The 20,901-nt window shown below is 38.5% G+C and overlaps 3 pseudogenes; all 3 read right to left on the bottom strand.

The window, feature by feature from the left end:
* Positions 1-4,458: 4,458 nt before the first annotated feature.
* LOC134702895 (ATP synthase subunit a-like) lies at positions 4,459-12,918 on the bottom strand (annotated as a pseudogene).
* A 558-nt stretch (positions 12,919-13,476) lies between these two features.
* On the bottom strand, positions 13,477-14,509 carry LOC134702894 (cytochrome c oxidase subunit 1-like; annotated as a pseudogene).
* Positions 14,510-19,019: 4,510 nt separating this feature from the next.
* LOC134702893 (NADH-ubiquinone oxidoreductase chain 1-like) lies at positions 19,020-20,177 on the bottom strand (annotated as a pseudogene).
* Between the last annotated feature and the right edge of the window lie 724 nt (positions 20,178-20,901).

Below are 20,901 nucleotides of genomic sequence, written 5' to 3'. Positions count from 1 at the left end.
CCTCACCCTGAATCTTATCACTAAAATTAGGCTGATTCTGATAATTATTAAATTAAATCTTGCTTTCCGGTGGATCTTAACCCTCCTTAGGTAGGAAAGAATTGCTACAAATAGAGTTAGTGTAACCATTAACCCTATTACAAAGTCTGTGGTGTACAACCCGTTCAACTCTACCCCCCCTATCGCGACTCTTGTGGCGCCCATACTTAGAATAGTTAGAACGCTTAACCCAATGACACTCATATTTAGGTTTTTTATAATAATCAATGCAATAAGTCTAATTGCCAACCTTTTAACCATAAGTAAGACAGACTTTATCTGACACATTCAGTGTAAATGAATTATACTAGTTTATATTATCTTACATACACCCTAACTAGAACTACTACACACACACTAGCCATAAGTATGACACATAGAAGAACAGTCCAACACAAACTCATTAACTTATCATAACGTAAACGAGGTAAAGAAGCACGAATAACCACAAAGAAGACCGCAAAAGCCATCATAAAGACCCCGATCAACGCTTCATTTCCCCCGAAAAATATCGCCGCCCTTATAACCCTTCTGAGAAGAATACTAGAGTACTCCGCAATAAATATAACTGCAAACCCCCCTCCGCTGTACTCCACGTTGTATCCTGACACTAATTCCGACTCTCCTTCCACAAAATCAAATGGCGCCCGATTAGTTTCAGCTAGCATACACAGCATTCAGACAACTATAACTACGCACAAAGGAAAAAAGAAAAAAAAGGACCTTTGTTGGAACACCCTAATTTCTTGAAACATAAACACACCCGAGCACAGCACCACACAAAAGAAGATAAATCCTATAGGGATCTCATAAGAAATTCTTTGCGCCATCGCACGAACTGCACCTAGCAAAGAGTATTTAGAGTTAGAAGCCCATCCGGATATTATTACCCCGTAAACCCTGACTCTAGTAATAACTATAAACAGAATCACCCCGAAAACATAAAACACTTCAGCCGACTTATACGGGTATAAAAGCCATCCAAGTAAACTGATAGTTAATATTAGTGCAGGAGCCAAAATGAAGGGCCCTACGTTAGCACGTGTAGGCACAATAAACTCTTTACATAACAACTTACCTGCGTCACTAAAAGGCTGCAAGATCCCTATATAACTCACCTTGGATGGACCCTTTCGGATTATAATGATAGCCAAAATTTTACGTTCCAACAAAGTATAGAAGCCCACAGCGAGAAGCACCCCTACAAAAGGGATAACACCAACAACCACGCCTACTCAGTCCACCAGTGCAGCCTTAGTCGACCCCAAGGGAGTAAAAGAGTCCGCTGACACTTGACAAAGGCTTAATAGGATAGAGGCTCCAAAGAAAACAGCTACTCTCCTTAGAGTCTTAAATAGACACTCGACACTAACCATAATGAGACTGGGCTTAGCTTTGTAATTCACACACAAACAAGAGTATATCTTATAAGACGAGCTTAAATCGTATGCATTAGGTCTGCCAGCTTGTGCCATGAAAGCAAGTATATATACTTATGAATTGATCCTAAATCAAACGCATTAGCTCTGCCAGCTCTCACAAAGATAAGAGCCACTACTCACGGCGCCTTAGGGGCATGAGCCCTATATCCTAATATTAGACCACCTTATCACTAAAAGCTACTTGCCCATTGTACAAGTTCATTAAATTAAAAGTTTAACGCTTCTTAAAAGCTTTAGCTTATTTTTTATTTTAGTTAAGAGCTTCCAACCATATGACAAAATATTTCTCAGGAATAAACTCAATCACAATCGGTATAAATCTATGGTTAACCCCGCAAATTTCAGAACACTGCCCGTAAATAATTCTACACTGGGAAGCTTTTATAGGAAGCCGATTAATTCGACCTGGGATGGCATCTACTTTAATTAGTAACTTAGGGAGTGCAAACGAATGGAGCACATCAGACCTTCTTACAAAAGCAGTTATTTGCACATCTGCTGGAGCCACCATCCGGTTATCAACATCCAACAAACGATACCCTCCTTTTCTAAATGTCTCCTGCTGGTCTTCTATGTAAGAATCAATTGTATAACACGAAATTCTTTCAGCGCTTTCTCTAGAGCTTGGAGTGTCTAAATTGCGACAAAATTCGTAAGATCAGTACCATTGTTTCCCAATCGCCTTAAAATTTCACCGGGGCCGTTTTACTTCTTCTATATAATATAGGTTAATTATAGAAGGAAACCACAACCCTACTAACATCAACATTGGCACAATAGTCCATCAAAATTCTAATCGTTGACGGTTCAAGAAATGGCGATAAGAAAATTTAGTAAGAAGGATTACGCATCCTATATATATAACAAAGACCAACACAGCCACTGCTACTATCATCACAAAACCATGGTACCGGAACAGGTCTTTCCCTAGTTCCCCATGGACAATATCACCAAAATATCGACTCCCGTAAAAAGACATATTTATATTTTTCTACACTTATTAGCCCACTCACGTGCGCTACTTTCGCGATTTACTAATTTTAATAACTTGAAATAAGCTAAAAACTTAAACCATTTCAGGTCTACAGGACGACTCCTACAGAATTTAGGGTATTCAAGCAGCTTGTCCCACACCCACAAAGAAAGAGGGTTTAATAACAACCTAGAGAAATAAATGACTGAAAGACACTGCCCCAAAATGATATAAGGCTCCCGCACTGGGCGAGCACCAATCCATGTTAACCTAATAAACCTACCAACCAACACTCAAAACACTACTTGATTAAACGGGTAAAAACATAAACTTCGATACTTACCTCTGTGAAGACTAGGAATTAGGTATAATACTACAATCGACAAAAACATAACATATACCCCCCCCCGCTTTATGAGGAATTGAACGAAGGATTGCATAAGCAAACATAAAATACCACTCAGGCTGAACATGGATTGGCGTTTTTATAGGATTAGCAGGCCAATAGTTTAAATGATTCCCTAACAGCTCAGGATCCACACACACTAAATATATAAAAAAGAACCTAAAGCAAACATAACCAAAAAGATCTTTAATAGTATAGAAGGGGTGGAAGGGCACACACATAGTACCCTCTTTCAATACCCAAAGGGTTATTACTCCCTTTCTCATGTAAAAAAAACAGGTGTAAAAAAACAACCGCCACTATCACAAACGGTAAGAGAAAGTGTAAAGTATAAAACCGCTTTAGAGTTGCATTACACACGGTCCAACCCCCTCATACATAGCGGAGCATACTCTCTCCTACTACGGGGATCACTCTAAGTATATTAGTAATAACAGTAGCCCCCCAATATGACATTTGCCCCCAAGGCAAAGTGTAACCGAGGAAAGCCTCCGCCATAGTTAACAAAAACAAATGCACCCCAAAATACCACACTGTCTTATCTAAATAAGACCCATAATACAGCCCACGAGCAATGTGCGCATAAATACAGATAAAAAACATAGAGGACCCATTTGCATGAATATTACGCAACATTCATCCTTTTTCCACATTACGCATAATATGTACTACAGAATCGAATGCCATGTCTTCATGAGCAGTATAATGAGTTGACAATAAAAGACCCCTTAGAAGTTGGATAATTAGGCACAAGCCTAGTATAGAGCCAAACCTTCACCAAGCGTTTAAGTTTACAGGACAAGGCAAATCATAGAACCTGTCATTCATAATCTTCACCAACTTATTAGTACTTCGTCACGGACCAACCCTCTTAGGCGTGTTAATATTATTCACAGTATTGTTACCAACCATCTCATAAGAAAGGCCTACACCTTGTTTATGAGTTTACAGCTCACCACCTCTTCCTCGGCCACCTCATGAATTTTTGTTATATATACAGGCACAAACCCCCCGCACACCGCATTTTTTTATGAGTACACATAAGCTTGGACCCCCCTTTTTACACCTCTGAAGACACCCAAAGTGTTAAGTGTCCAACTTTGTTTTTGCTCCATTTTTACTTTATTTTTAATTAGACTTAAAGCGACCAACAACTTACGCTTCAAAAATTTTTTTATTTTTAAGATACACGCCTCGTTTTCGAACCGAAAACCACATGAGCAACCAGAGCTGGGGTAAATGAGGAAATAAACGTCTCAAATCCCCATTATCCTACAGCTTACAATTAGCTATAGAGCCCAAGTAACTTAGAATTTAAGGGTCAAATTCACCACTTTCTCTGCCAATAATTAGGTTGAATCTCATGTGGTCCTGAAGAATGCTTACTCCCCGCAAAGGCTTTGTAGCCTTTCAAGCATACACTAAAACCAAGTTAATTAGGTGTAAGGAGACCCGTATTGACCAGTTTTTAAATAGACCATAACAGCCTAACAATAAACGAATTAACTGTAATTTTGCTTATCTTATGGATTATTTTAATAAATTATAACTATTAATACACCAATAAACTTTAACTATGAGCATTAATAACTACTGACCCCGTCTTTACTAACATCAGGAACACTGTCTTCTTCACTTACAACCACATTTCTCTGCTCGACTGGCTGACAGACATTAGCTGGGACTTCAGGCTCCACAACAGCTATTTGTTCTTCTAAAGGAACATAGCCACCCTCAGCATGGGGGCCCCCTTCCTCCTGATTATCAGGAACAACTTCAGCGACACCATTCACAACAGCATCTCCAACAGCTGAAATAGTTTCAGGTAATGGGAGCACCCTAACAGTGTCACCCCCTCCGCCCTGACATAAGTCCCCTCCTCCAACGTCTATTCTAAACACTCAGTTTTTATATGAAAAAAAACCATCTCACACACCCCTTAACAGTAAGCCTTTTTTTGCAGCAAACCCCTGCCTAAGCCACTCTCATACAGCCTCTCTAGTGCCCAACACATTCAACAATCTATCACTAAGCAACACACTCATTTACATAAAAAGAACCCTTTTTATAAGTTAATCAGCCTATTATACAATATTATTTATGTCATTACAGATCCGTCACAAAGTATTGCTTTAGCTAAAAACTCGCTCGCTTAAAAGAGACCTTAAAGCTATGCATAAGCTTTTGGGTTAACAAACCCAAAAACTTCAATTAAAATAAAGCTTCGCAGGGTCTTGTTGCTCTTCTTTTACACACAGGCCTCTTCGCTTTACCCTTATGCAAGAAGTACTAAAATTTATTTGCCCCACTTTACTTCAAGTAAGCTTTTTATGAGGCAATCGTGTGCATTTCTTTAGAAAGATAAATTCTAAAAAACCTCAGTGAGATGAGCCTAAAACTAATTAACTCCTCTTAAATTGTTTATAAAGAAAAGCTTTAACTTTTTCTTTAGGAATCAAAGTCCTACGTACTATAATACTTCTTTATAACACCTCAGAGCAATAAACTACTTTTGAGCTTAGCTTCATCAAAGCAACTGGGCCATCCCCCCACGTACAACTAAGCTAGGAAGAATTTGTAGCTCTCAGTTATATTAACATTAGCAACTAAACACAACTTAAGAGACAGGCTATCTGGCTTGAGAATAAGAATCTTATACCCTAAGCAAATTACTGGGATTTTCAATTAACAGCTCAACATTCTAGCTTAATTTATTCACCCAGCGTACACTAATTTCATTAAAATTTTTGCCCAGAAGGCAAATATAGTAATTATTGCTATGTAACCATCCTATAACCAGCACATTTAACAGCCTAACGCCACGTTTATTTACATAAAAAGGCCCTATACAATATTGTCTATAGCACTCAGATCTGTGACAGAACATTGCTTTGCTTAAAAACCTTTTATACGAAACTAACTCACTTAAAAGGGACCTCAGGACCAGACATAAACTTCATCACTTGTAGTCTTTGTAAGTTTATAACCCACCTAACCCCCTTTTAGGCGTGTTAATATTACATACTATTGTTAACACTTACTTTTTAAGACGCTCACAACCTTGTTTACAAGCTCACGCTTCTACGTTTCACAATTTTATTTAGCTTCATTTTGTTGCTGCACACCACATTTTTGTCACCTCTATTTAACCTGCTTTCCTATTTCCTCCCCTCCAGATCAGCCCCCCCAGGCATTAGTGTGTCATTTTGATTTTATTTTATTTTTGATTTACTTTTTTGCTTAGACTTTAAGTGACCCATGAATTACGCTTTGGGAACTTTCATATGACTTGATTTCTATTTATTTTTTGATTTTAAGATACAGATAGTCTAGTTTTCAAACCCCAAAAAATCACATGAGCAACCAAAATTAGGGCAAACGAAAAAAATTAACACCTTAGATCCATTTCTCCTGCAGTTTACAATTAACCACAGGAAGCAAATAGCTTTAGAATTTAGGTTTAAGTTTGTTTTTTTCTACCACTAATTAGGTTAAGTCTCACATGACTCTGAAAAATGCTTACTCACTGTAAAGGGTTCAAAACCTTATCTACAACAGGTTGTAAAGCATAATCTAAAACAAGTTTGGACAGGTATGGGCATTCGCAACTAGATTTTCAATAAAATACACAATGTCAAGTAAAATTAAGTTTTACTTTGACTTATAAGTTATCTTAACTAAGGGCTTTTTACATGCATCAGCAACAGGGTTTCCGTGTAAAAGGACAGGAGAACAGGCCTTGCGGTCACTGTACCGGCCGGTAACAGGAAATGCGGTACACTATAAAACCTCATTCTTAAGGGTTTCCACAGTGTTTGGTTTTTTTTTTGTCTGTTACTAGCACAAATCCATTACACACCGCCTTTTTAGAACCCTTGTTTTATTCTTTAGGTGGGTGATTGCTGCTTTTTGGCTGCATTAATAGACTGTTTTATTTTTTACCTAATTTGCAACCCGTTTTAACCCTATTTTTTAATAAAATAGCAATACTAATTTTAACAAGAACCAACGACACGCCCTACCGCCACTAATTGGCCTTCAGCTTCATAAAAGGCAACCCTTTTTATAAACTAATCAGTTTATTGCGTAGCATTATTTAAGCAATGACAGAGCCAGGGCAAAGCGTTGCTTTAGCGAAAAAGTCCTTTCGTACAAAATTAGCTCATTTTTAAAAGAGGATAGAAACTGAACTAGCTCACGCCGTTCTGAACTCAGCTCATGTTAGATTTTAAAGGGCGAACAGACCCACCATTAGAAGCTTCTACGCCTCTAGGATATCTAAAGCCAACATCGAGGTCGCAATCTTCCCCTCCAATACCATCTTTCGGGAGAAATTGCGCTGTTATCCCTAGAGTAGCTAGCCACACATATAAAGTTAGGAAATACGAGTTAGATTTATATAATAGTGAAAGACTTATTTTCACTGATCTCCCATCAAAATCGTATAAGAGCCAAAAACTCCAATTAAGATAAAGCTTCATAGGGTCTTGTCGTCCTTCTTTTACATAAAGGCCTCTTCACCTTAAAGTTAGTTTAAATTAAATTTTCAGACACAGCACCTTCTTCGTTAACCCTTTCATACCATCCTTCAATTGAAAGGCAAATTATCGCGCTACCTTAGGACGCTCACGTTAACGCCGCCGTTTACAACAAACATTACTCTAGTTGCACTGGGCAGGGACTACCTTTTACTTACATCAAAAGGAAATGTTTTTGTTAAACAGTCGAGAAGTTTAGTTTGCCGAATTCGTTTAAAAACTTTTATTTAGCCTTTAGTTTTTTAAGGTAAAACAAAATAGTAATACCAAATAAATAATATTTTTACTCGTTTTTATCATAGTCACTGGTCCTACAACCATAGGCTTATTTTAAAGTAAATGAATAACCCAATTAATCTTTTTTCCCCATCTGGTTTTAGTTAAAATACACTAATATCTAATAGCCAGTTTAAAGCCTATAGAAACCCAATTTTTTTTTAACATCAATTTTAGTATTTTTCAGCTTAACCCAAAAAATTTTACCCCTTAAATAGTTAAGGAAAATGCTTACACATCTTTTTAAGCCAACCAGATATCTAAAAGCGCGAATAGTATCTAGCCGCTATTCTTTAGTTTAATTAAATCTCTGCCACGATTTCTTAACTCAAAAAAATAACTCTCTTTTATTCGGGAAAATTAAATTCTTAAACTTGTCTTGAAAAACCCTTATGCAAAAGGTACTAAAATTTATTTATACTATTTTAATTCAAGTGCACTTTTCACAAAACAATTATGCACGTCTCTTTAAAAAAGATAAATTATAAAAAGCCTCAGTAAGAGGAATCTAGAACTGACAATTCTAAGTTATATATTAACTACTTTTAACTTATTTATGAAGAAGAAGATTAACTTTTTCTTTAGGAATCAAAGCCCTACTTACTACAATTTTTCTTTATAACGCTTCGAAGTTCTAAGTGCCAAAAAACTACTTTTGAACTTTGCTTCATCAAAGCAACTGGATCATCCCCCACGTGGCACTAAGCTTAGGCCTAACTAGACTATGGAGAATTTGCAGTTCTCAGTTATATTAACATTAACTACTAAGCACAACTTAAGAGAAATACTATCTGACTTAAGAATGAAAATCTTATGTTTTCCCTAAACTACTTAAGCAAGCCAAAGCAAATTACTGCGATTTTGAATTAACAGCTCAACGTTTTAGCTTAAACTATTTGGCCAGCATACACTAATTTCATTAGAACTTTTGCTTGGAAGGCAAATATAATATTATTTACTATATATGCATATTATAGCCTAGCAGCAACTTCCGTTACTGCTACCTTGTTACGACTTTTCACAGGTTTCCCCGCGAGCGACGGGCGATTAGTACTCATCTGATTGTATTCAGGGTAATTTTATTTTTAACCCTTACTTACAAGTCCTTCTTCAAAGGCAAGTTTTCTTATCTTATTTGTCTACTTAGTTGAGCTACCTTTTAGTAGCTCAATCTTTGAATTATTGCTTAAGTTACATCTGTATCCCAGATTAACCTTGTCATAAGCTGCATGTCAATCTGAATTATTTTTGAAGTTGTGCTACATGGGCATATAGCCAATTCTAGTAGCTGCACCTAACTAAAAGTAACTTACCTTACCGAACTCAGCAAGTAAAATAAGAGTTAGCTTCAGTAATAACCAAAAATTTTACCCGGACACTCACCATATTAGAGTAAACAACCATACACACGCACTAATAAGACAAGGCTCAAATGTAGGTGGGTTATCCTTTAACACCCAGGATCCCCTGTTTTCTATCTCAGACACCGCCTATTTATTTCTCTTTGACAACCAAATGTTTAGTTAAGAGGAACTTTTGTTTTAAACTATGGATAACAGGGTATCTAATCCTGGTTTCACTTCATAGATTCGTTAGAAGCTCACTAAAACTTTAGGAATATAACCACAAAAAACCGTTAACATTACACTGCACCTATAGTTTTTTTATAGTTTTATAACACAACATTGACTCTAACCAATCCGCTTAAATTTATATTCGAACTGAATCTAACCGCGGCTGCTGGCATTCATCAATTGACCCCGAATTTGTCAAAAAGCTGGGTTAAAGTTTCCTTTATTAACCAATTTTCCCCACTGATGTTGAACTTGCACTTAATTTGTTCAAGCCCGCATTTAGAATCATGAGAAGCATTTTGCCCATAAATTTAGGGCCATAATCAAACCCTCCTACAGATTTGACACAAGGTACTAAAGTATCCATCTTCCTCATTTTCAATGAGACGCTTTAATTAAGCTACTGTATCTTCTATTTTAGGTTTATTTTACTCTTCGTAAAGGCACCATGGTTTTTATGCACAAATACGACACCACTAATATTACAAACAGTAACACACCAGCTATTAGGATATATAACCTTAACCCGCTTCTTTCAGCCATGAAACTTAGAAACAAAGACCCGCTAATTTCTCTGTACTCGTAATTCATAAGACCCATAAGGACCGCTCTGGCACAACACCTTCTGACGAGAACCATAAACTCTAGATTAAAACGATACACTTCATTGGGGTAGATCCTTAAAACATACAAGAACAGGACTATTACACCCCTAACGTAAGTTAGGAACAATAAGAACCCTAACAACCTTCTAACCTCCAGTGCAACCTCCACACATGCAATTATAGACCCCCTCAATAGCACTAGCCCTAAAGAAATAGGTTGCTTGGCAATTAAGACAATCGAAAACACAGCCATCAAAATTACACATATGACTATAACTCTCATTATATAAACATAATTAAGCTTACGCCCCCCGCTACCACCAGCCCTCATACTACCAGCTGGTAGGTAAAATAATTTTTCTGAACAATTTCATTCAAACAGCTGAGTTGACCTAGTCCCTTATGGGCACCTTGAGGGCCCAATAGCTCTAGTCAACCTTGATCCAGACTTTGAGCTACCATCCTGGACCCCTTAAAGAAGGCCATTTTTCTGGGGTGGGAGGTTAGCCTCTCTATGAGCCACATTCTCAAAAAGAATCTTAATAGTTTGGCTGACGACCAAGGCTTAGACCCTAATTTTCTAAGCACTCCTCATCACAAAATTAACCCTACAAAGGGAATAAGAAATACTCTGACTCTCTCATATTTCTCAAGAACTACTACAAACCCAAACCTCTCTATTTTCCTCCCTAATACACCCTCCTAAGATAATAGCCCCAATATACAGGCTAAGAAAAGGAGTTTGTATATTTAAGTGCTCATTAATCCGCAAACTTCTGCTATTAACGTAATTAGACCCAAGTATTACTCTAAATACAATCCGTGCCCTATAAAAAGAAGTGAAGATTAAACCTGTTAGCTCTAATAAATAGCACCCATAAGTTATTCTTCTGTCTATCATTCTTAGCTCAATTATTAGGTCTTTAGAGAAAAACCCTCTTATAAACGGGGCCCCTCTCAAGGACACAATTGCAACCGTTATTGCACCCATTCTTACCGGTAATCCTTGCCACAAGCTTCTTAACCCCCGGATATCTTGGATTCTTTGGTTTCTATGAATAACACCCCCTGCGCCTAGAAACAACAAAGCTTTAAATACCGCATGGGTTACTAAATGAAAAAAAGCTACAGACGGAAGAAGGATTGAAATCGAGAATATTATTAACCTTAACTGCCTCAAAGTCGAGAGTGCGATTACCTTTTTTAGGTCAAACGCAAACACAGCCCTTGACCCCGCTAATATTAGAGTAAATAGTCTTAAGACTATAAGTATTTGAGTCACAAAGGGATTAGCTCTGATAATATAAAAAGAGCGAAGAATCAAATAAACCCCAGCTGTCACCAATGTCGAAGAATGCACCAAAGAGGAGACCGGTGTGGGTGCCGCCATGGCAGCAGGTAGCCATGCGCAAAACGGCATTTGTGCGCTTTTAGTTATACCTGCAAGAACTACCACAAACCCTAAATTAACCCATGTCTGCACTGGGTGGTATATATAAATTAACCACCCCCCTTCTCTTAAAAAAATAGAAACTCTAAAAAGTACAAAAACATCCCCAATTCGATTAGTCAAAGCTGTCAACATAGCCGCAGATAACCTCTTATTGTTCTGGTAATAAGCCACTAATAGGAATGAGGTGAGCCCTAGCCCGTCTCAACCAATTAAAAGTATTACTAAATTAGGAACTAAGATTATAAACACTATAGACAGCACAAACAACCATACTAATCCCATAAACCGCTTGTAGTATGGCTCTCCAGCTATATACCACTTGCAGTAGGTTGCTACACTTCCTCTAATTACCAAAACCGTCCCAACAAAGACTATTCTTACGCTATCTAGTAGAACTCTGAAGCTAAATGAGAGACAATTACTCTCTCAAACAGTAACTTCCAATAAATAAGCTTTTCCAAAGGTCCTCCCTCTAAGAATAAATAAGTATCCAATCAGAATCAGTAAAAGTAACCCTAAGTTACTTTTTAATTGTATGATACTATTTTTACGAGCCATCTCTTAGTAACCTTGACATCAAATCGTCTCCGCATAGTCGCATCACCATAACCAGAAGGGCCAAGCAAATTCTGGCTTCGCAAACAGCTAAACATAGAATTAGTAAAATTAACCAAAACTGATTTATTAGAAACACATGGGTTACAAACAATAAGCCTAGTCTTATTATTTCAAGCCCTACAAATAAACACAAAAGGTGTTTGTTTATACGGAAGATTACAAAACAGCCTATACTTATTAAGAAAACTCCTAGGATTTTTATTCAAATCATAGCTTTAAAACACATAGTTTTCTACGACTTACAAGGCCGTCGCTTCAGCAAAGCTTTTAAAACTACCTACCTTCTATGATCCTCCGTATAGAGACACAATAAGACACAAAAAATATAACACTGAATACACGCGATTGCAACTTCAGCGGCTCCAAAAACACCTCCGCCCATTATTAACCCTTTAATACCCCCAACTCCTGTAAGCAGCCTTCTGCTATTTAACCAGCTAACTACTAACTCTCTCCTGCATATAGTTAGAATTACTTTACCAGCTCCCAGATTTAGTGTCAGACGTAAAACTAATGTTAAAGGGCGAAGTATGCCACTAATTAGCTCAACCACTACTATAAAAGGCACAAGGATTAACGGGCAACCTGTTGGAACGAGACTCATCAACCCCTGCTCAAATCTGCATAAAAGACTAGATAAAACTAAACAAGTTCAAATAGACAAAGCAAAGGAGAACCCGAACACAAACTGCCCTCTTACAGGGAAAAAGAATGGAAAGTTTCCAGACAGATTTAGTATCAGAATTATCATGAACAGACCCCTTATTACTAGAGGAAACCCAGATAGCTTTAGTCCCTTTCCGTTCAATCGAATCATCGAATAAGTAAAGGATAGCACCAAACTCCGAAAAGAGCTCGTACTTCTACCCTTAGTGTACACGTCTCTAAATAGCACGGTTATTGGCACTATAGAAGACAGCAACCATAACGGCATAGACAACCAAATTAAGTTATAGCTGTGAGCATCAAATCTAGAAAAAACATCTATTAACATGACTTTAAATTATTGATTACGCGATTTCTTATAAATATAAGTGATACACGTGTTATAAGGGTTAGTTCACACAAATGGCAATTGGCTATAAACATGCTTCCTTCCTGGATAAAGGTCTCGGGTACCTGCTCAGTCTATTTCACCACATAAACCCCCACTAAATACAACCCCTCGCTGGCTTACTAGAGCCTCTCATAGAAGGAACTTAAAATATATTAGAGACCCAAAAGACACAGCGGACCCATAAGAAGACACCCAATGTCAGTGAGCATAAATATCAGCGTAGTCTATATACCGTCGAGGCATTCCTCTTAGGCCTAAGAAATGCTGAGGAAAGAAGGTAGTATTTACCCCCAAAAAATATTGCTATAAAATGGGCTTTCCTCCATTTCTTATTAAAGCATACTCCAACAAAATTTGGCAACCAATGGTTAAGACCACAGAACACCCCAAACACCGCCCCTATTCTTAGCACATAATGGAAATGAGCCACCACATAATATGTGTCGTGTAGAGACACATCCATAGAAGCCCTAGACAGTAAGACCCCTGTTAAGCCCTCCCACGGTGAATAAAAACAGAAACCCAGTACTTCAGTAGGCGGCAGGCTTTATTTTGAATTTTCTTCCTGCTATAGTTGCCAGTCATCTGAATACTTTCACCCCTGTTGGAACAGCGATTACTATAGTTGCGGTAGAAAAATAGCCTCGAGTATCAACATTAAGACCTACGGTAAACATGTGGTGAGCCCACACCATACACCCTAACCCTCCAATTCCGATTATTGCGTAACTATCCCAATTAGACCAAAAACCGCTTCTTTTCCAGAGCAATGCATAATTACTTTTGATATCACACCAAAGGCAGGTAGAATAAGAATATACACTTCCGGATGCCCAAAAAATCAAAACAAATGTTGGAACAAAACGGGGTCCCCCCCTCCTGCGGGATCGAAAAAAGTTGTGTTAAAGTTTCGGTCAAACAAGATTATTGTGATGCCCCCTCCTAGAACCGGAATTGAAATAATTAAAAGAACTGCAGTAACTCTAATCCTTAAAACATAAAGCTCCGCTCGTTCTCCTTTCATTTCTAACACTGGCATATTTTTATTGGTCCTAGCAAAGTTAATAGCCCCCACTAGAGAGCTGAGCCCAGCTAGATGTAGTGACACAATAAGAACATCCATCCTAGGGCCCCTATGATAGGGGTACACAGATAAAGGGGGGTAAATAGTTCATCCAGCACCAACTCCTTTATCCGTTCTAAAGGACAGTATTAGTAAATATAGTGCATTAGGAGATAGTCAATAACTTAAGTTGTTTATTCGCGGGTAAATTATATCTTTACCTCCTACTAGCAGAGGAATCAACCAATTACCGAAAGCTCCAATTAAGATAGGTATCACAGCAAAAAAAATTATTATTAAGGCATGCGTTGTAACCACCACATTATAGAATCAATCTCTTTTTAAGAACACTGCTCCAGGATGCCCCAGTTGCATTCGGATCATTAACCTCAACCTTGCTCCAAACAACCCTCCTCAGACTCCGCTATACAGATAAAGGGTTCCAATATCTTTGTGATTTGTTGATCACAGCCATCGACGTCACCAGGACTCCACTTCTCCATAACCCCCTACTTCTTCCTTTTTTAGTATTTTTATCATTTTATTTATCCTTACTTAGAAGCCAATCATCTAGCCTTATTAGCCCTTAGAGCCGCACTAGATTTTAGCCTCTTAATATTTTTTTCCCTATACGCTATAGTAAGATATGCCTTTTCAAACCTTCTATTAGATCCTTGAGAACTTTCATTGGTCCCATACTTCCTTAAGAAGCACTCTCGACGTGAAAACCACAGGTACACACAATACACTTCCAACAGCAAAAGTAAGCCTCTTACAATCACCTCTCATCAAAATTCGTTTCGCATAAATGCCACTTCTAGTATTAACCTACTCATTCCAAAGACCCCTCACGATATTCGTGGTAGAGACCCCCAAACAAGATAAGAAGGAAACCCCTTGAGGACAAAATCCCTAACACTCTCTTACCGTAAAAGAACATGTAGGCAAAAGGTATTAACAGCACTACCTCTACATCAAACACGACGAACAAAACTGCTACTAGAAAGAATCGGATAGAAAAGGGCCTCCGAGCTCTTCCAATAGGCTCAAATCCACACTCATATGGACTGCACTTTTCTCGGTCTAGACCCCGCTTTTCCCTTAGTAGCATAAATAACCCCGTAAACAAAAAAGACACAATGCAGACAAACGCAACTCTTAACCCCATAACCATTCTTCTAGAAAACTTATGGAAGTGTCTTTAGCTCCCAAAGCCAATATTTTATTTTAAACTATATCTAGCTAAAAAAGGGTTGACACCACTAATAGCCCCACAACCTATCGTTCTTAAATTAAACTACTTTTTTATAAGGAAAAATGGTACAAGCCATTTATAACAAAGTTAGCAGCCCTATTATGTTAATTAACTTCCTCACTTAAGAATGAAAACCTAGGCTTAATAATTAGATGCAAACCAATCCTTTTTTTTAAAGTACCATTCTACAAAAAGGAGGTAACAACTACCTATAGTTATGTTTGAAACAAAATATTTTATTTTAAATTACCTTTTTATCATACTTTTGTGGTTTTACCCACTCTTTTTGAGCCGAAATCAAAACGCCCCTGGCCTAAAAGCAGTTTCTAAATAAATCTCACCAAGATCAATGCCCCCCCTGCTAGGTTAGCCCCGATCACTATCCTCCACATAATCTTGAATTCTGCTTTGTTTTTGTCTACTAACCTTTTTATTACTATCCTATAAAAAAAGTCAATGTAGAATTTTAGCCTGATTACTGAACCTATAATACAAGCCACGATACAGCCCTTCCTCTCATTAGAAACACCAATACTTTCGCTAGAAAGCCAAGGAAAGGAGGCATCCCCATCAGTATCAGTAACCCTATACCCCTCGCGGCTCTACTAATCTGACCGCCCATTCTTGTTTTGTTTATTATTGAGCACCCATAAAAAAACAGCCCTACCGACAGCGAGTAAACTGCAAAATACCCTACAAAGACTACTCTTGACCATGTGAGCCCTAACAGCATTCATGATGTATGCACAAACGACGAGTACGCGCTTATTACTCGTACTGAATTCTGGTTAAGGCCCCTACTGCCCCAATTCCAGCTATCAATACAATTACTACTCACAACCCCTTAGAGGGTATAATTATTGATAAAAAGACAAGGGGGGCGACTTTTTGCCAAGTTAATATTAACCCTCTTGCTAACCATCTGCTGTTCTTAATAATTGAAGGGACCCACGAATGTAGCGGGAAAACGCCAGATTTTAACACTGTACCCGCCCCCCCTTATCACCAGCCCTCTCACTACGTGCTGCTCTATCAAGGTTACAAACCCACTAGTATCAGAATTGACCCCGTTCTTTGTACCACAAAATATTTTACACAGGGCTCAGGACTATAGTGACCATCAGGGTTTATAATTACAAGAAATCCATACAGATTTAGCTCTAAACCGAGTCACACCCCTACTATCTCTTCTCTTCTAACCCTAAGAATTGTCCCGATCATATTACCCCTAATCTCACTAATTTTATAGGTCTTACCACAAAGCTTACCATTTCAAGTAAAGGTTACTTATAACACTTGAAAATCATAGGTCTTCTGTCCTTAATTAGACTACTTTACTCAGACTAGTAAGCGCTTGGAATCGCTTTGGTACTTGATTTCAAATCAAAACTGTTTAACTAGTCTGTATGACTCCTATTTTTAACCTTTTAAATGGTCAGGAATCTTATATCAGGACGGAGCATGCTCTTCTTGAATGTACGCATACCACGAAGGCTTTGCGTCTGGGTACTTAAACGTATAGACGTCCCCGTCTCATATTTTGAACCACCACATGTATAACCATCCTCCAAACCACACATATACTAAACATCATAATGCTACCCATACCACATCTACGAAGTGTCAGTACCAAATGCAAGCCTCAAAACCAAAGTGCCGTTGACTGGAAAACTCCCCACGCCATAGTCGGACTAACCTCACCATTAGTCAAAGAGTCCCCACAACTACGTGCATTCCATGAAACCCAGTTAGTAAATAAAACACTCTTCCATACACCCTATCTGCAATAGTGTATGAGTTTCAGTAGTATTCTCGAAGTTGCACTAGGAAGAACACAGTCCCACATAAAATTGTTACCACTAGGCCAATAAATGGCCCAACATCATAATCCTTCAAACGCATTCTCTTATGGGCTTGAGTTACGAATAACCCCCTCCTAATTAAAAGACCTGTCTCGAACAGCCTTGTCGACGACGGTTTGGCGTGCGGATCCCTGGAGGGGGTCATCGCATCCCTAGTTCACACGAGGGTCTTAAGGCATTATGGAAGAAAGTCCAAAAAAAAGAAAAGAAGAACATTACTTCAGACAGAATAAAAAGGGCAACTCCATCACGAAATCTCTTGATTACGAAGCGAGTATGAAACCCAATATCTCCCTCACGAATTAAGTCTCGCCATCATCTAAAAGTTCTCAATAGTATACACCCCAACCTCATTCCTATTAATAGAAATCTGGGAGTTCGATGCAGTCACAAAATTAACCCTACCGCTATTCCGTTTGCCGAGATAGCCACAAAAAAGGGCCACGGACTTGGACCTGGTACATAGTAACGAGAATAAGGATTACGATTCATTGTTTAGGGTATAAACATAAACATAAAGTTCAGCGGTATCCAATGAGCGCCAGAACAAAAACATCACAAACTCTTCTCAAGTTTAAGGACTCCCTGTGTGACACCCCCTTCCCGTGACAACAACTTCCATATAGGTATAGTCTAAAACATGCCCTAATAAAGCTTATCAGACCCAGGATAAGCAGGAACACTCCACTTATTCACCCTCCCACGCCGAAAACGAGGATTTCCCCAAATAAGTTTAGACTAGGAGGGGCTGCTATGTTGCTTGATCTTAACAGGAAACACATTAAGACTAGACTTGGGCAGACTAACAAGCCCCCTTTATTTATTACTAGCAGACGCGAGTGCCTCATCTTATAGATAGCATTCACATACCTGAACAAACCTGATGAACACAACCCATGCCCGATCATAATAATAATGGCCCCCACTACCCTAATACCGTGTTGCTAAGCACTCCTAATAGCACAAGCCTCATATGCGCTACAGAGGAATATGCTACCAAACATTTTAGGTCCACTTGCCGTACACACGCTAATCCTGCGTAGACACTCCTGCCAAGTTCACCACTAGTAGCAGCACAAAAAAAAACGCTTCTAAGCCTTATTTGTATAACTATTATAAATCGAAGCAGCCCGTACCCTCCTAATTTTAGTACCACCCCCGGCCAATAGCATCGAACCGGCTACTGGGGCCTCTACGTGAGCCTTAGGTAGTCACAGGTGAAATGGATATATTGGTAGCTTGATAAGAAACCCTAGAATGTATAGCCATCACAATCTCATTCCCCTTTTTTTTACTAGCCTTACCACAGAACTTATCCTCCTCCTCAACCCCTCTAATATAGAGTTCTCTTACCCCCCATAAGAAAAAAAGAGATCCGAACACCGTATAGATTACTATATACCCCCCTGCCTGTAAACGCTCTGGCTGATAGCCTCAGCCTACAATTAATAACAACAGAGGGGCTAGCACACTTTCAAAAAAAAAAAAAAAAAGAAAGAACCTCCTCACCCTGAATCTTATCACTAAAATTAGCTGATTCTGATAATTATTAAATTAAATCTTGCTTTCCGGTGGATCTTAACCCTCCTTAGGTAGGAAAGAATTGCTACAAATAGAGTTAGTGTAACCATTAACCCTATTACAAAGTCTGTGGTGTACAACCCGTTCAACTCTACCCCCCCTATCGCGACTCTTGTGGCGCCCATACTTAGAATAGTTAGAACGCTTAACCCAATGACACTCATATTTAGGTTTTTTATAATAATCAATGCAATAAGTCTAATTGCCAACCTTTTAACCATAAGTAAGACAGACTTTATCTGACACATTCAGTGTAAATGAATTATACTAGTTTATATTATCTTACATACACCCTAACTAGAACTACTACACACACACTAGCCATAAGTATGACACATAGAAGAACAGTCCAACACAAACTCATTAACTTATCATAACGTAAACGAGGTAAAGAAGCACGAATAACCACAAAGAAGACCGCAAAAGCCATCATAAAGACCCCGATCAACGCTTCATTTCCCCCGAAAAATATCGCCGCCCTTATAACCCTTCTGAGAAGAATACTAGAGTACTCCGCAATAAATATAACTGCAAACCCCCCTCCGCTGTACTCCACGTTGTATCCTGACACTAATTCCGACTCTCCTTCCACAAAATCAAATGGCGCCCGATTAGTTTCAGCTAGCATACACAGCATTCAGACAACTATAACTACGCACAAAGGAAAAAAGAAAAAAAAGGACCTTTGTTGGAACACCCTAATTTCTTGAAACATAAACACACCCGAGCACAGCACCACACAAAAGAAGATAAATCCTATAGGGATCTCATAAGAAATTCTTTGCGCCATCGCACGAACTGCACCTAGCAAAGAGTATTTAGAGTTAGAAGCCCATCCGGATATTATTACCCCGTAAACCCTGACTCTAGTAATAACTATAAACAGAATCACCCCGAAAACATAAAACACTTCAGCCGACTTATACGGGTATAAAAGCCATCCAAGTAAACTGATAGTTAATATTAGTGCAGGAGCCAAAATGAAGGGCCCTACGTTAGCACGTGTAGGCACAATAAACTCTTTACATAACAACTTACCTGCGTCACTAAAAGGCTGCAAGATCCCTATATAACTCACCTTGGATGGACCCTTTCGGATTATAATGATAGCCAAAATTTTACGTTCCAACAAAGTATAGAAGCCCACAGCGAGAAGCACCCCTACAAAAGGGATAACACCAACAACCACGCCTACTCAGTCCACCAGTGCAGCCTTAGTCGACCCCAAGGGAGTAAAAGAGTCCGCTGACACTTGACAAAGGCTTAATAGGATAGAGGCTCCAAAGAAAACAGCTACTCTCCTTAGAGTCTTAAATAGACACTCGACACTAACCATAATGAGACTGGGCTTAGCTTTGTAATTCACACACAAACAAGAGTATATCTTATAAGACGAGCTTAAATCGTATGCATTAGGTCTGCCAGCTTGTGCCATGAAAGCAAGTATATATACTTATGAATTGATCCTAAATCAAACGCATTAGCTCTGCCAGCTCTCACAAAGATAAGAGCCACTACTCACGGCGCCTTAGGGGCATGAGCCCTATATCCTAATATTAGACCACCTTATCACTAAAAGCTACTTGCCCATTGTACAAGTTCATTAAATTAAAAGTTTAACGCTTCTTAAAAGCTTTAGCTTATTTTTTATTTTAGTTAAGAGCTTCCAACCATATGACAAAATATTTCTCAGGAATAAACTCAATCACAATCGGTATAAATCTATGGTTAACCCCGCAAATTTCAGAACACTGCCCGTAAATAATTCTACACTGGGAAGCTTTTATAGGAAGCCGATTAATTCGACCTGGGATGGCATCTACTTTAATTAGTAACTTAGGGAGTGCAAACGAATGGAGCACATCAGACCTTCTTACAAAAGCAGTTATTTGCACATCTGCTGGAGCCACCATCCGGTTATCAACATCCAACAAAACGATACCCTCCTTTTCTAAATGTCTCCTGCTGGTCTTCTATGTAAGAATCAATTGTATAACACGAAATTCTTTCAGCGCTTTCTCTAGAGCTTGGAGTGTCTAAATTGCGACAAAATTCGTAAGATCAGTACCATTGTTTCCCAATCGCCTTAAAATTTCACCGGGGCCGTTTTACTTCTTCTATATAATATAGGTTAATTATAGAAGGAAACCACAACCCTA

The sequence above is a fragment of the Mytilus trossulus genome, unplaced genomic scaffold, assembly GCF_036588685.1.
Source record: "Mytilus trossulus isolate FHL-02 unplaced genomic scaffold, PNRI_Mtr1.1.1.hap1 h1tg000750l__unscaffolded, whole genome shotgun sequence".
Taxonomy (NCBI): Eukaryota; Metazoa; Mollusca; class Bivalvia; order Mytilida; family Mytilidae; genus Mytilus; species Mytilus trossulus.
Note: the sequence above shows the minus strand (reverse complement) of the source record. Positions and strands in the feature narration are given on the sequence as shown.